This window comes from Trachemys scripta, chromosome 18, assembly GCF_013100865.1.
Source record: "Trachemys scripta elegans isolate TJP31775 chromosome 18, CAS_Tse_1.0, whole genome shotgun sequence".
Taxonomy (NCBI): domain Eukaryota; kingdom Metazoa; phylum Chordata; order Testudines; family Emydidae; genus Trachemys; species Trachemys scripta.
The window spans coordinates 18183751-18199395 of NC_048315.1; the positions used below are offsets into that span (position 1 = coordinate 18183751).

Genomic DNA, 15645 nt, shown 5'->3' on the forward strand with positions numbered 1-15645 from the left:
GGCTCAATCGCGTTTGTTTTTCTGTCAATGACAGCACTAGGCCTTGAGGCCTTCTATCTGAGCCCAGGACCTGTCTGTGAGATATGTCGCGGAGGGATGAGGTGGGAGGGCATTTTACAAGACTGGGGCAGCTCAGCTGTGATACAGGAGGACACCTCTTCTCACGGATGTGCGAAAGGATGGATGGCCCAATCTTGCAAGACACTGAGCTCTTCTGAGAGGCGCTGAGCACCTTCAACTTCCAACCTCTTGAAACTGGGTCCTGAGTCACCATTGAAGGTCTTTGCTCAGAAACTGCTAGCCTTGGTTGGCTTCATGCTGAGCTGAGAGTTAATCAAGTTTCTTTTTTTTTTTTTTAATCTAGGACCCCCCCAAGCTAGACTGACATTCTGTTGGATGCAGTATATAATTGTGATGTGCCTCTACCTGCTGTGCACCCAAGTCAGGTAGCAAACCTATTCTGCATTCCACAAGCTTGAAAAGAGAGGAGCGATGTATGTATGCAGCCCATCTGGATGTACTGAGAAGTGCCACACAAAGTCCCATGGATAACCTGGGAGCCTGCTGCACCAGGCACCCAAGTGCCAGTTCAAACGGACATTCATATAAACCCCAGCATGACCAATGCCAGTCATTCAAATATCATATCAGCCCCCGAAAAATCACAAAGTGGTCTAAACACACATGAGAATTAAAAAAAAAAAAATTTTCAGCTTCTTGATTTTAAGCCTTTACCGTTCATATGTTCAAGCTTTTCTCTGCAACCCTGAGAGCTAGAATCTGCCTTTTATTTTTCAAATGATGGCTGAGATTCTCACATGACTCCAGGAGCTGGAGCGTGAGACTCACAAGACTCACAATAAAATCACGAGAGCTGGCAAAACTGAAATCTGCTGAATTCAGCAGGGGTGAACCTGTGCATGAGAATCAAATGTGACCCTCAGAGCTCTCTTCAGTGGATGAAGGGCCCAGAAGCAGGAAGCGGAAAGTGGGCTGGGGGAAATCTGCCCACAATTCCCAATCTACTAGGTGGCTATAGGCCCAGAGAAATGGGTTGGAGTCAGAGTACCCAGAGGATATGCTGATGCAGTGCAAGTCCTGGACAATCTCCACTGTTCTGGCTCTTATGGAAATTAACATTGCTCCCCTGTGAGGGAACCACAGGAAAGGATGGCACGTATCTATCACCTCTTGTCCCCTGACACCCAGGGCGAATCCTCCCTCTGAGGCTGCTGCCCCATTGGATGAATGGACTCCCCTGCACAGCAGCCGTAGCCAGGTCGCAATCTGGCCCAGCCCAAAATGAGAGATGAAGGTTGTATCAAATTTTGCAGGGCACCACTCAGAAGAATCGCTTGGCATTGCATGTACGCTGGATGTAAAAGAAACACGCAACAGCAACAACGGGGAATGGAGAGCAGTGAGACCAGGGACAGAAGCATATCCTCCCTGTTAGCCACGTTCCTGGGAGAAATCCAATGAACGAGGTCGACACACTTATTGCAAATGACCATAGACACCAAAACCCAAAGCAAAGGAACGTAAGAGGCTCCAGCTCAATACAGACAGAAGTGGTTTCTGATTAAACTGATGGCTCATTGAGCTGTCTGCATGGCTATTACTATATCCTACAAATTAACCCGGCCTGGCTCTCTGGGTTTTGAGATTGAGAATAAGAGTCTCAATCATTGAAATGGCAGATCCTGTGGTGGATGTTCTGCTCCCACATCATGCCATCGATACCTTCCTGATTTCTTCAGCAGGGAAGCCCATTAGGCACTATCACAATACAAAGAATAAATAATAGCAATAATTCTAATAGAGGTGTGAATTCTTTGACCAAATTACACTCCTGATCCCTGATGTCTCACCCACTCCCTCCATTCCCCGCCTGCCTTCTTATGCCCACTCTGCCCCTGTGTATTATCGTACTGAGACTTGAGACAAGTCCCAGGAATCCTGCCGGGGGTAATACTTCACCTTACCACCTTAAGGATGAAGTCGCTTGTCTCCAGTCCCTCTCCAGCTTTCTTTCCCTTGTTGTTGTGGCCCCGCCTCCCTCCCTGCCTTTCCCTTTCCCCAACTTCTCATGACCTGCAGAGAATGAATCAAGAGGCACCCTCCTGGCCAGAGGGTGGAGAACCTCCTGGTCTCTCCCCATCTGACCTCCTTCAATGGATAGTCTCCGAGCACAGAGTCACTTTGGGCTCTGTGCCATTTGTGCCTGCAACTCTCCTGCTGCTGCTTCCCTGCATTGGGAAGCCGCAGGACTGGCAGCAGAGGCAGGTTGAGGAATGGAAAGGGAGCAAGTCTTAGAAGCAGGACAGGTGAAGAGGGGACTTATTTGCAGCCTGGGAGAGTTGGAATGGGACAAACTCTACCCATGAATCCAATGCCAGTCATGCCTTCTTTGGTTACAGTCCTTCCCAATTCCTTATCACCGTGCCCCCTGCAGGCTTCCACCACTCTAAAGGAAACTTGAAACCTCCATGCTGGCCAGTGTCATAAAAGTGAAGCGTTCAACCTGCAATGGGGCTGCTCACGTGCTTAAGTTAAGCATGTGCTCAGATGTCTTGTTGCATGGAGCCAGAGCGCTTAGCACCTTGCAGGATCAAGCTATACCTGAGAAATCATTATGACACCTTCTATGACTCCACCATATTTAACAGACATAAATGGCATGCCCTCTTCCATCTGTATCCATCTGTTGTTTTGTCTTATATTATCAACTCTTTGGGGCAGGGTTTATCATTTTGCTCTGTGTTTGTACAGCACCTGGCACCATGGGGTCCTGGTCCATGACTGGGTGCTACTAAAAATACAAATAATAATAATAAATGATATCAGGACAGCGCAGTCTGCGTCTATTGAGTTACTGAAACTAAGCATCCAATTCAGAGAGGTGCTAAACTCCTGTTTTTCCCACTGACTCCACTGGGAGCTACAGTTGCTCAAAAGGCACTCGGCATCCCTGATTTAACCCAGGATATGTCTGCTTTCCCCTCCAGTGCACAATGTGAGGTAGCCAATAGTGTGACTATGAAATCCTCATCTGCCAGCCAATTCTATCCTCAGCATTGAGTGAGCGAGCGACATTTTGCAGGGTATATGTTATCTTTCTCATACTGGTGCCACAGGGGGAATAAAAACAAAACACTGAGCTGAATGTATTTCTAGCCAACGGAAATTTCATATTGAGGGTTACAGGCGCCCTGTGCCTCTTAAAAGCAGGTAATAAAATGCTGCTCTGAGTTACGAATTATATTTACATTTCCAGCCTCCATATGGCTCATCTGGGGAAGGGGAGCTTTCAAATGCTTTAGCAGCACAACCACGTCATGATTAGTTACAATTTTTGCTCTCTACAACAAGCAATTAATGCCGAGATGACACTCTCCCTCCTCGGCTCAGTCTTCTCGTTTTCCTCTAAAACTGACTCCCATTTGCTACTTCCAGGCCATCTGCGTCTGAAGGTGCAACACTACTCTTGGATAAATATAATACAACCAGCCTAGGAATGACAACAAACTGCCTTCCCGGAACTATCCCTCCTAGGGTTCATAGGTGAGGCTGGAATTCACGACCAGATGACCCCTCTTGCAGATGCACTTATTAACATGACATCCAGGGTTGAATTTTTTGAAAAGGCAGAAAGACCCCATTGTGAAAGGCAAAAATGTGTGTGTATGCCTGCATTTCCATGTGCAGTTAAGGTCAAATTCCCCCCATGCAGAGACCCAGAATGAGGCCTCTGCATGACTTATGTCCCACAAGGTCTTAAATGATGCACAGGACTTGCGTTGACCCTCTGCACAGGGGAGAATTTCACCCTTGTAGCGCTCGCGTATGCCAATCAGATAATGGACATGCAGCCTCCACTTGGATGACAACACACTTTCGTGTAGGGTGACCAGACAGCAAGTGTGAAAAATCGGGGCGGGGGTGGGGGGTAATAGGAGCCTATATAAGAAAAAGACCCAAAAATCGGGACTGTCCCTATAAAATTAGGACATCTGGTCACCCTACTTTCGTGTGCAATTCTTTTATATGGATGTGCAATCTCATCATAATACACAACTGTATTTACACGCATTTTTTTTGCACGTGGACCTCAGCTTGCCATTTTCAAAAATCTGGGTCCTAGTGAATTTACCCCATCCTGCAGCTCCCTAAAGCTTTGGACCATACCCTGCCAAGAATTCACATCTATATACTCCCACTGACTTTATGGAAGCTTGTTTTCAGAACAACCTCAAGCCATGGTGCTATATCAGGAGTTTTTCCTATAGAAATTATCAGATCCAGTCCAGTTTTATTGAAAATTAGAGATGAGTCTGATTAAAAACCTTGATCTGAGCCTTGGGGAACTCTGGAGGTGGATAGAATCATAGGATATTAGGGTTGGAAGAGACTCAGGAGGTCATCTAGTCCAATGGGCATTTGGATATGAATTTGGTGGTTCCAGCTCATTGATCATCTCTTACTTCTAATCCATTTTTAGGTATAAAGCCAGGTCACATAGTGGTATATCTTCTTAAAGGGCATGAGTACTTCAGAGATTGCATGGTGAGCATAGGCCAAGTGGCCTAACTGTAAAGTCCAGTAGAACGAAATCTGTGAATCCCATGGTGGTTGCAAGCACCCCTCTGGGCATGCAATGACGATGCCCTTCCAGCATTGCTAGATGGGATGGGAGCCCCAGATAGGCACGGGGCCCCAATATGGAAAAGGTTGAGCACCACTGCAATATTTTATAAGCATATCCTTTTCCCTCATTTGTCTCTGATGTGTCAGTTTGCCATGTATCAATGACAGCGTAATTTGAAAATACTGGGCCAGATCCATAGACGGTGTAAATCAACATAGCGTCATTGCAAGCAATGGAGCTAGATCAGCTTACACCAGCCAAGAACCTGGCCCACTTCAGCTCACCCGAGGGTGCAGTGGGTCAGTCAATACTCTAGGTTTTGATCCTGCAAAGACATACAAGTGCTTAACTTTACACACTGTGGCTGAGTATGAAATGAATGAGACTACTGCCAGGGTCTGAGCCACAGCTAATTGAAGTCAAAAATCTGGATTCAAATCCTAGTGTTAAGTCACTAGGTAAGATGCATGTGGTGATTTTACCCAACTGGCCCAACCAGGGCGGACGGGGTGGGGGGGGAAGCTGGTACAAATTACCGGGGCCCGGCTTTCCCCCCGCCTCTTGTCGGCCCTGTTTAGCCGGTCCAGGGCCCGGCGGTCCAGAAGGGGGTCCTTGCTGGGGGGCCTGTAAATTTTTTTTCACCGGGGCCCGACCCGCTCTCGGCGGCCCTGGGCCCAGCATACGATACCAGCATGTAAGCTGGTTCGCTGTGTTTTCGTGAAGCAGGAACCCCTCTGCCTGTACTATTGCACTACTGAGCAGTGATGCCGTGGTGCTGAAATATAGAAAGCCAATGGCACATTAACACCATGTTACTGGAATACATCAGAGTAATTGTGCTCTCTCTGGTGCTGTATTACTTACTACATGTCATCTTGGTAACGGTGCTCGTTGTAATGTAGAGTGCTCATGGGGAGGTGTGAGAGAGATGTCTTAATGGCAGACCTTGACATTTCTGCAGGATAATCTACATTCCTTCAGATCAACACAGCGTTTGCACTAGCATAAGGCCTCAACTAGAGCTGTGCAAAACTTCCAATCATAACAAAAACTGAAACCAGACCAAACCTTGATGTTGTGGGAGTTTATGAAATCTCAACAGGTTTTGGACCAGGTACACTCATGTCAGACTTGAGCGAGGTGCACTAAAACGTCCATCAGGATTTGTGAACCCTTTTAAAAAAAAACCATGACCGTATTCTACTGTAATGACCTAATGCTTACAATAATGCTACTGCAGGATTTAGGGCAATTACTTGCAAACAGTAAATTCTGTTGAAGTCTATCATTTTAATTACTGTGAAACCCCTAGGGTATAAGATCGGTGCTATAAAATCTAAATAAGTCACAAAGGCCTTTCAGCAAGCCCCAGGAAAATTTCAACTGAGTCTGGGTCTAAGGGCTTATCGACGCATGAAAGTTAATTTGAATTATGGGAGGTTGTAAATATATCCACATGTGGACTCTCTTATTCTGGAATAAGGTGAAGACGGTCCTCTTGTGAAGTTATTCAGCAATAACTATTCTTTCTGGAATAACTCCATGTGTAGACATGTAGTGCAGACACATCTGTAGGAAAGCCTAAGGTTTGCTGGGTGACTTGGGGCAAGTCACGTCCCCTCCCTGTGCCTCAGTTTCCCCAGCAGCAAAAATGGAGATAATGATACTGACCTCCTTTGTAAAGGGCTGTGAGATCCACAAATGAAAAGCGCTGTAGAAGAGATAGTGATAATTATTATTTGCCCAAAACTTAAACCAAACTCTAAAGCACTATTGAAGTGCATTTACCCTTCTTTGCACTTCTTGGGGCTTGTCTACATGTTGTGTTAGTCTGCACTAGAGGGGTGCAAAGTCTAGTGTGCACTAATATGTTGCGCGCTAACTGGCACATGGGAACCCTGCTGGTATGCACTAAAAGTTCCCTAATGTAATGTAGTCCTATTTCAAATAGTACTACCTTAAAGCACATTAGGGTACTTTTAGTGAGCACCAGAAGGGTCCACCCGAGCCAGTTAGTGTATTACATGCTAGTGCAGACTAGAATTTATACCTGTTTAGTGCAGACTAACGCACTGTGTAGACAACCCCTTGATTTTATTCTGGGACGTGAAAATATCACTACAAAATCTTTTTTTGTGGTATTTTTAACCTGGCCAGAACCAGAAGGTATGGAAAACCATTGTGAAATTTCTAATCACATGTCCAGCCCATTGAGATCTGGGTGAACCTGTCTGAACCAGACAGTTGGAAGTTCAGAAGTTCAGCCATTGCTAATGGCACCTACCGTGAGGTGCTAAGCTCTCCGAATTCCCCATGAACTCAATATGGAACCTGAGGGAGCTCATGTTCTGCAGAACTGTGTAGGAAATACACAAAGATTCAGGGTGAAATCCTGGCTGCATTCAAGTCAATGGGACTTTTGTCATTGACTTCAGTTGAGATGGGATTTCATCCTCAGCCTCTACAGTAAGTTTGCTAGCACCCAACTTGTGAAAAACGTGGTGGTTTTGCGGCTTGATGAGTGTGAATCTTTTGAGTTTCTCTCCACTTGTATTCAGACCTGCTGGGTTCGTTCTGAATGCCTGATTCTTGGCTGACCTTATATAGTCATTTAAAGATGCAGAAAGTCAAGTGTGGAATGCTTCCATTTTGACTTGAGAGAATCTTACACCCACTTTGCCCACGTGTAAATGACTATGCAAGTTGTAAGTCAACACAGAATCAAGCCCTGAGAGTTTCAGGTTTAGATGACTCCCTTATCTCAAAGCAAAACTCATTCAAAGCCCCCACATTTTTGTTTTGAATAAAACCACAAATTCCTCTGTAGAACTTGAAACTCAGTCCTTGTATATACCCAGATTTGTACCAACTAAAGATGTGTTTTTAAACTGATTTAGTTAAACCTGTGCAAACCCCATGTAGACATTCTTATTTCAGTTTAAGAGTGACTTGTATTGGTTTGGCTCAGGTTGCTAGAGAGGAAGGATAGTTTAGTGGCTTAGGGTGCTAGCCTTGGATTCGGGAGACCTGCATTAAATTTCCGGTTCTATCAGACTCCTTGTGTGACCTTGGCAGAGCTGGGAATTGATTCTATGTCTCCTGAGTCTCTACCCACTAGACCACACTGCTTCCCTTATTTATTTCTATTATTATTGTTGTTGTTGTTTATGTTTTTTTTAATTGCTTTACCCATCACTTAACCACAGTTTGAGCCTCATCATTGTTGATCAGGTTAAGAATTATGAGCAGACATCTGGATATAACTTCCAGTTAAGGTTGTGCAAAATACTCCAAGAAAATCCACAATGCTCAGAATTTGGGTTTTTTGTTTTTCATTGGGATTTCATGAAGTTGTGAATTTTTTTAAAAACAGCAAAATATCATGAGGTTTTATTTGTTTGTTTGTTGCTTGAAAATAAGTTGATTTTGGAGTGAAAATTTGGCCATCAAATAATCCCCTTTCTGAGTGAAAAAGCTCATATTTTTCAAAATTTCACAGATTAGTTCAGAAGAAGATCAAATTTTGTACTGAACCATGCAAAAATGTGAATGTTCATATTTCAATATTTAAAGAAATCTTGTGTAATTTTGCAAAGAACTGAACACAAAATGTGAAAACCTTGTCATGAAATATTTTCTGAATGAATGCTACAAACTTGTATAAATTGCTCTTGCTATAAAAACCAGGAAAGTAGTGGCTTAGATCTGTCCGGAAGCTATATTGCAGCACCGGGATCCATGAGGGTGGAATGGAATTAGGAGTCCCTCGCTGAGAAGTTAAAAATATCCAAATCACAGGAGAAGCAGCATAGAAAAAGCAGAACTTGACAAAGATGCCAGTTCTTCCTGAAAAAAGTTGCACCATTACCTGCCAACTACCCAAAACAGAGAGAAAGGGAGATGGTGATTCTTTTAAATATTGAAGGCTGCAAACCTTAAATGGCATGTTGCTATTTTATTATGTTGCAGGTTGTTCTGCTCTGTGATTTACAAGGCAATTCCCATCCACCCAGCACACAGCAATGCGGTTATATTAGTTTAGATGATATCAGCCATGTGTACTTAAACAGGCAGCCTGTGACTGATCCCTTCTGTGACCATTTTAGGTGTTAAATTAAGGTCTGATTAAGAGTATGTGGCTGCAGCTAAGGTCAAGGACTAAAGAACACAGGCTTTGTTTCATCTAATAACAATAGAGATTGACTGGTTGCCAAATACCCTTGTCAGACTGCTGTCCAGCTAGAGGGATCTGATTACACCGGTTTCCCTTTTTAAACCCAGCTTCTAAGAGGGCTTGTAGTTATTTCATCTACATTAACTGCTATTGTGTTACCGGAACTACATGTTACATTCTATATGATCAAAGCAGAAATGCAGGAAAGCTTATCATGGTGTTAATGTTGGACTGAGAGGGGAAAAAATACAATACTACAGGTACCAGGTCATGCCACCAAAGTAAATACCCACAGCAGACAAGCTTAGAACATGACCCACTCCACGGTGAGTGTTTGGTTGGTGTAAACGCTTGGGGGCAGCTCAAGGACTTGTCCCATCAGCAGTCACCAGCACAGATGTGTTGAAAAGAATACAATGGAGATAAAAACGGAGCAGAGAAGAGGAAAACAAGTAGTTTCTAAACTGTGGGATGAAGGAAAGAGGCAGTAATGCCATGTTGTTCTCTCTTCATGAGACCATCTTGCCATCCTGCAAAGGTTCCACACCACGGGGCCATGAACCATCACCAGTGTGGTTCTTCATAACTGGACAATATCATTCCAATGTCAACAAAGTGCTCCTGCAAAAAGTGTCCCCAGGAGCCTGCACTGAACTTAGTGTACAGAGATGTGCGCACTTGCTGAGAGCAAAGATGAGTGGACTGGGGAATCTATATGTTTGAATAAAAATGCTCTCTCCTAGCCATAACCAATTATTTCATCTCTTGTTTCTACTGTCTTGGTCCAGTTCCAGGAAAGGGACTGCTTTCTGTGGCCAGGACGCCCTCTTCTGTTGATGGTCAGTTTCATTGTTTCAGTGCTTGTCAAGGGAGGTCATAGTCACAGAGAGAGAAAGATTTCTCTTCAAAGTCATCTGAAGCATCTGGTGCTGTCCATTGTCACAGACAAATTACTGGAGGAGATGAAGCACTATTCTGAGCTGGTATGACAATTCCTATGTTCTCAGAGCCTGCCCCTATCCCATCTCACAGGTTACATTGAAATCAGTACTTGCTGTGACAGATCTTTACAATTGCATTGGGGATGATTTAAAAAGCGCTATGCTTCCCTATAGAGTCTCCATGCCTTGATTTCAGTAACTTGGGATATAACTTCCCTCCTTACAATTAGCAGAGGGCGAATCCCATAAGGTTGAGTGGCTCAATTCATTTTGGATGAGATTCCAAAAGTTTGGTCTAGTCATTGGGCTGGAAACCCCAGAGGAACACGATTTCCCATGCTCCCTGGGTTGTGAGTTTTGTCAGAAATACAGTAGCCATCACTGAAACGTCAACAATTGCCAGTAGTTACAACATTCATTGGAAACATTCATGGAAACATGCTCTGCACAATAGCCTGATCCAGCACCCACTGAAGTCAATGGCAAAGCTCCCACTGACTTCAACAAAAGCAGGATCCACTCATCCTTTTCCATTTTAAATAAAGGAAAATTCAGTGGTATTGCCAGTATAAGGGTGTGATATGTCCTGATAAAGGCTGCCTTTTTAATGCCTATCACTCTGTCAAAGAACAAGCTTTCCTTGTGATATTTTAATTTTCCAAACCCAAACTGAGAAATGCAAAAAAAAAAAAAAAGGATTTTTTTTCTTTAAAATTGCAATAAAAGTTCAGGTTTGGTTCTGTTCAAGCTCTAAGCAACAGTTTGGTGCAGGTTTCTAACTTATATGAGCCAGATAGCCCATCCTTTCTTATTAACTATAGAAACAAATATTGTGTGGAGGAGACTGTAGTATTTCTTCTATACTATATACTAAAGCCAAAATGTTTAAACTTAGGTGCTTAAAATTAGGCATCTAAATCCATATTTAAGTAAATAACAATGACCTGATTTTCAAAGGTGGTGAGCTCCTGTTAAAGTCAAAGGGAGCTGAAAGGTGCTCCAACAGCTTTGAAAATTTAGCAACGGTTGTTTAAGTTCCTAAATATGGATTTAGGTGTCTACATTTAGGCATTTCAGTTTTGCTCCATATTCTATATAGCAGATACTAATAAAGTGATCACTTAGATAACTTTCCAGCTTTGCCCTAGATAACTGGTTTACATTACCTCAATACTTGCAATATTTCCAGTATTTCTCTGCAGTTTGTATAGGATGGATCATTGCACATACTCTGGAAATATCATTAATTTACCTAAGGAAACAGCAAAATTTAAGGGCAACCACTTACTTTACTTATTGCGGAGACTCTAACCTATACAGCATATAACACCTGCTCACTGGACAGAGAGAGAGAAAAAGCCCTTATATCCCTTCTTTATTGCAATTTATGATTGCAACTTGAATAGTTCCTAGTGACTTCCTAAGACTAATGTTAATTTTTCTGATCTGAGTTTTCCCTGTGGGGCTTTATACAGGTTTTGAGCATTCGCTTAATTTAATGTACACTTGGGAGCAAGTCTGGTGGTTCGAGAAATATTTGTAGTTGGAAATCACCGTGATTTTTGGTTAGGTTCAATGCCAAAGAAATCACAAATCATAAGTCAGCTATAGTATAGTTACTGCTAGTTGGCTTTTGAATTTCTCTCTAGTTATATGCAACGTGTAATATTTTTCCCTAGTTGTACCACAGTGCAGAGTTACTAATATGTATATTATTTATCTCTTCTTTAGAATTTCTGATGGAACTGGAGATTTTGACTAGCTGACTTGGGATTCCTAGGGATTTTATGGACTTCCTGCGTGAACCAAAACCTGTCCATTGGGGATGCATCTCTGTATCACAGCTGGTGTTTCTGAACCTTCGTCTGGAGTAGAAATTCATCCCTGATTTTTTTGGCTGGATTGACTGTTTAGTCTAGGAACTCTCAAGTACACTTTGTAGGTGCTGGAATTCCTCATTCTCTTCAGTCAGCAGCTGATGTGGTATGGTGTACATCAGGGTATATATTCTGGAGTGAGCAAAGATTTATGCTCTTCCTAACTCCCATTGATGCTAATGAGTATTACAGACATGTGTCCCGTGGAGCAAGATGAGAACATACCCCAGACTGTGTGTGGAGTTTGCCATTAGGGCATCCACACTGCTAAAAACAATACAGAGATCCCAAGGGTAGGAAAGTAATTGGACCTCTACCCTTTTTTCTAACAACGCGAATGTAAGAGATACATTTTAAAGTCTCTCTCATTTCTCTCCCTCTCCTACCAGCACCTGTATTAATTTTTGGTTATGAGTGACCTCACAGAAGAATTGATTTCCATTTTTGAAGATGTTTCCAAAGGTAATATTCATAATATTTTACTGTCATTGTTTTTGTTGCTAAGTATGGTCTAATGTCTAAAGCACACAGACTTCGAGTCAGGATTATTGGGTTTTATTCCCTGCTCTACCAATGTCTCATTTGTCATTTCACCGCTACATCTCAGTCGTACAATGGGTATAATAATCTGTTTCATGGGAGTTTTGTAAGACTTCAGTAACTAATATTTGTTGTATTAGGAGCCATTAGAGTCAGTGGAGACTGACTGCTGTCATGCGACAGGGGTATTAACCTTTTGTAAGCCCAGTTCAAATCAGATGACTAGAGTATGGCAATATGAGGTCAGAGTTTACTAGACGGGAATTTTTTTATTAATGTTTTTTTTTATTTGAAAATGCTGATTAGTCAAAAGTTAAACTGTTCACAGGAAAAAGGTTGGTGTCGATGAATTTCCCATTTTAAAAAAAAACAGAAAAAATTTCAAAATTGTCAAACATTTCAGAAATTGTCAACATTTTCTAAATGAAAAAGTTTCGTTTTTTGATTAAAAACATCTTTTTGTTCCAAATTTTAAATGAATTTGTTTATTTTTTAAAAAAATAAAGGTTAAAAGGTTTAAATATTTCAAAATTATCTAAATGAAACATTCTAACTGACCCAATCCAAACTTTTTTTGATTTTTCAGTAGCCATGGGCAAGTACTTCACCTCTTTATTCCTTAGTTTTTCCATCTAAAATGGAGATCATCATCCTGATTCCAGATATATAAAGTGTTTTGAGATCTATAAATGAGAGGTGCTATTGTCTGTAAGAGATATTGAAATCTTTAGAAAAATTGTGATCTATAAATGCATATATATTATCATTGTTATTTCACAGACTGACAACTCTTATGGCAGCTTTGGATACAGAAGAAAAAGCAGATGTGGCAAAGAATAAGTCATAATAAGAAACTGTCATCCTTTAGAGCAGTGGTTCTCAAACTGGGGGGTTGGGACCCCTCAGAGGGTCGTGAGGTGATTACATGGGGGGTCACGAGATGTCAGCCTCCACCCCAAACCCCACTTTGTCTCCAGCATTTATAATGATGTTAAATATATTTTAAAGTGTTTTTAATTTATAAGGGAGGGTCACACTTAGAGGCTTGTTATGTGAAAGGGGTCACCAGTAAAAAAGTTTAAGAGACACTACTTTAGAGGATCTAAAAAGTACATTAAAATGTTGCACATTGGAGAATCCAGTATGCCAATATATGTGCTACAGTAATTACACCAATCTTGAAGATCAATACTATTCCCCATCCCCAGCCGCATCCAGTTTCTCAGGGGAATTGAAGCTTATGGGGATTTATACAGTTTAAAGCCCTGATCCTACAAACTTTTACACTTGAGCTTAATGCTAAGCCCCTGAATGGTCACACTGATTTCAACAGTACCGTTCGCATGTATTTGCACAAGTGTTTGCATGATCAAAGCTTAAGACTAGTCAATGCAAAGATTGTTTTCAGAGGGACCCTGTAAAATCTACTTTTGCATATAAGTTAATATTTTATTGTCATTCTGTAATGTTGTGCAGTGGCTTTGTGAAACAGTCTAATATTTTATACACTATAAAATGTTTCTGATAGTATTTTCCATTTCTAACTCTTTGGAGGATAATTAAAACAAAATCTGTTAAATGTAATCATGGTTTGGTTCCTTGATGGCATAAGACACCTGGTATAAACACTAAAAGTCAGGCAGCAGACAGACCCAGTCAAATATTAGATGCATTAGGACATTTTTATTTATAAATCTGAAATTATTTTTGATGACTTCAAAAGAAGTAAATGTCAGGAAGTGCATATTACCTGTGAGCTCAGTAAGACTGTCGTGGAAATGCCAAAATAACATGAAATATACAAATTATAGTCCTCGAAAAATAAGCAACAAGGTCTAATTACAAGGGGCAAAACATATTTACAGAACTATCAAAAGGAAAGTGCAGGCTAGCTCCAGCACCCAAGAGCAGATCCTATTTAAAAACTATGTCCATAAGGACCAATAAATTGTTAATTTGTACTCAGTTGACTGAATCGGTGACAACATTCCATTAAATCACAGGGGTCCCAATTAAAAAAAGCACTTAAGCGTGTGCTTAAGTCCATTCTTAGTCAGGAACAGAACTTAAGCCGGTACCTAACTTTAAGCATGTGCTTAAGCCCCATTGACTTAAATGGATGGGATTTTCAAACGTTCTCAGCACTGACTTAACTTTGTTCCCATCATATGCATGGTAAAATCCCATTGACTTTATTGGGAGTATCTCGGCCAATTCTGAATACTTGAAAACCCATCCAGTGTGCTTACAGTTAAGAATGTAATTAAACATTGTCTTGAACTGTCTTTCCAGAATCAGAGCCATGATAAATAGACAATGAGATGAGACAATAGTGTTCAGAGGAGGGATTTAGGTTTATTCGGAATGGGGGAACCTTTTGGGAAAGGAGGAGCCTATCCAGGAAGGATGGGCTTCACTTAAACCAAAACAGAACCAGATTGCCGGCATGTAAAATTAAAAAGGAGTTTTTAAACTAAAAGCTGGGGGAAAGCAGACAGGTACGGAGCAGCACACAGTTTGGATACAGACATCCTTTAGGGGAGGATTTATTAAGGGGAATTCTCTATACACCATAAAGAGGAAAGGATGGAAGTTGATAAATTACAAGTAGGAACAGAAGAGAAACAGTCAAACAAAAAAGAATCCCATTCAATTACACCACATGAAGGCAGAAAACTAAATATTGACAAACTTTATAAATGCTTGTATACAAATGCTAGAAGTCTAAATATACCTCTACCTCGATATAACGCTGGCCTCGGGAGCCAAAAAACCTTACCATGTTATAGGTGAAACCGCGTTATATCGAACTTGCTTTGATCCACCGGAGTGCGCAGCCCCGCCCCCCCCCGGAGCACTGCTTTACCGCATTATATACGAATTCGTGTTATATCGGGTCCGTTATATCAGGGTAGAGGTGTACTAAGATGTCTACTAAATACTAGATACTAAGATGTCTAACTTAAGTGTCTGGTAATACAATGAGGATATTGATATAGTAGGCATCACAGAAACTTGGTGGAAAAATGATAATCAATGGGACACAGTAATATCAGTGTACAAAAAAAACAGGAATGATAGAGTAGATTGTGCTAGTAGGGGAATGGCACTATATGTGAAGAAAAGTACAGAGTCAAATTTAGTAAAAAATCTTAAATGAATGTACCACAGAATCTCTATGGACAGAATAAGAAGAGTATAGCCAGGGCCGGCTCCAGGCACCAGCCGACCAAGCACGTGCTTGGGGTGGCGCCTTGGAAGGGGTGGCCAATTTTGGGGTGGCATGGGGCGCTCGGGGTTTTTTGTTTGTTTGTTTGTTTGTTTTTGTTTCAGCGGCTCGGCATGGGGGGGCAGGGGCTGGTGTGGCACTCGGGGGGTGGAGGCTTCGGCGGCGCGATGTGGGCGGAGGTTGGCGTGGCGCAGTGCTAGAGGTTTGGGTGGCACGGCACTCAGGGGCGGGGGTTT

General features: G+C 42.0%; 1 long non-coding RNA gene across 2 annotated transcripts; it reads left to right on the forward strand.

Moving 5' to 3' along the window:
* Positions 1-9173: 9173 nt before the first annotated feature.
* Positions 9174-13079, forward strand: LOC117867601. Of its 2 annotated transcripts, XR_004643447.1 has the most exons (4): positions 9174-9805; positions 11495-11933; positions 12030-12102; positions 12961-13079. It is a non-coding gene; the product is annotated as an uncharacterized LOC117867601 (long non-coding RNA). The 2 variants fall into 2 exon arrangements; XR_004643446.1 differs by having other exon boundaries at positions 11495-12102.
* The last annotated feature ends 2566 nt before the right edge of the window (positions 13080-15645 follow it).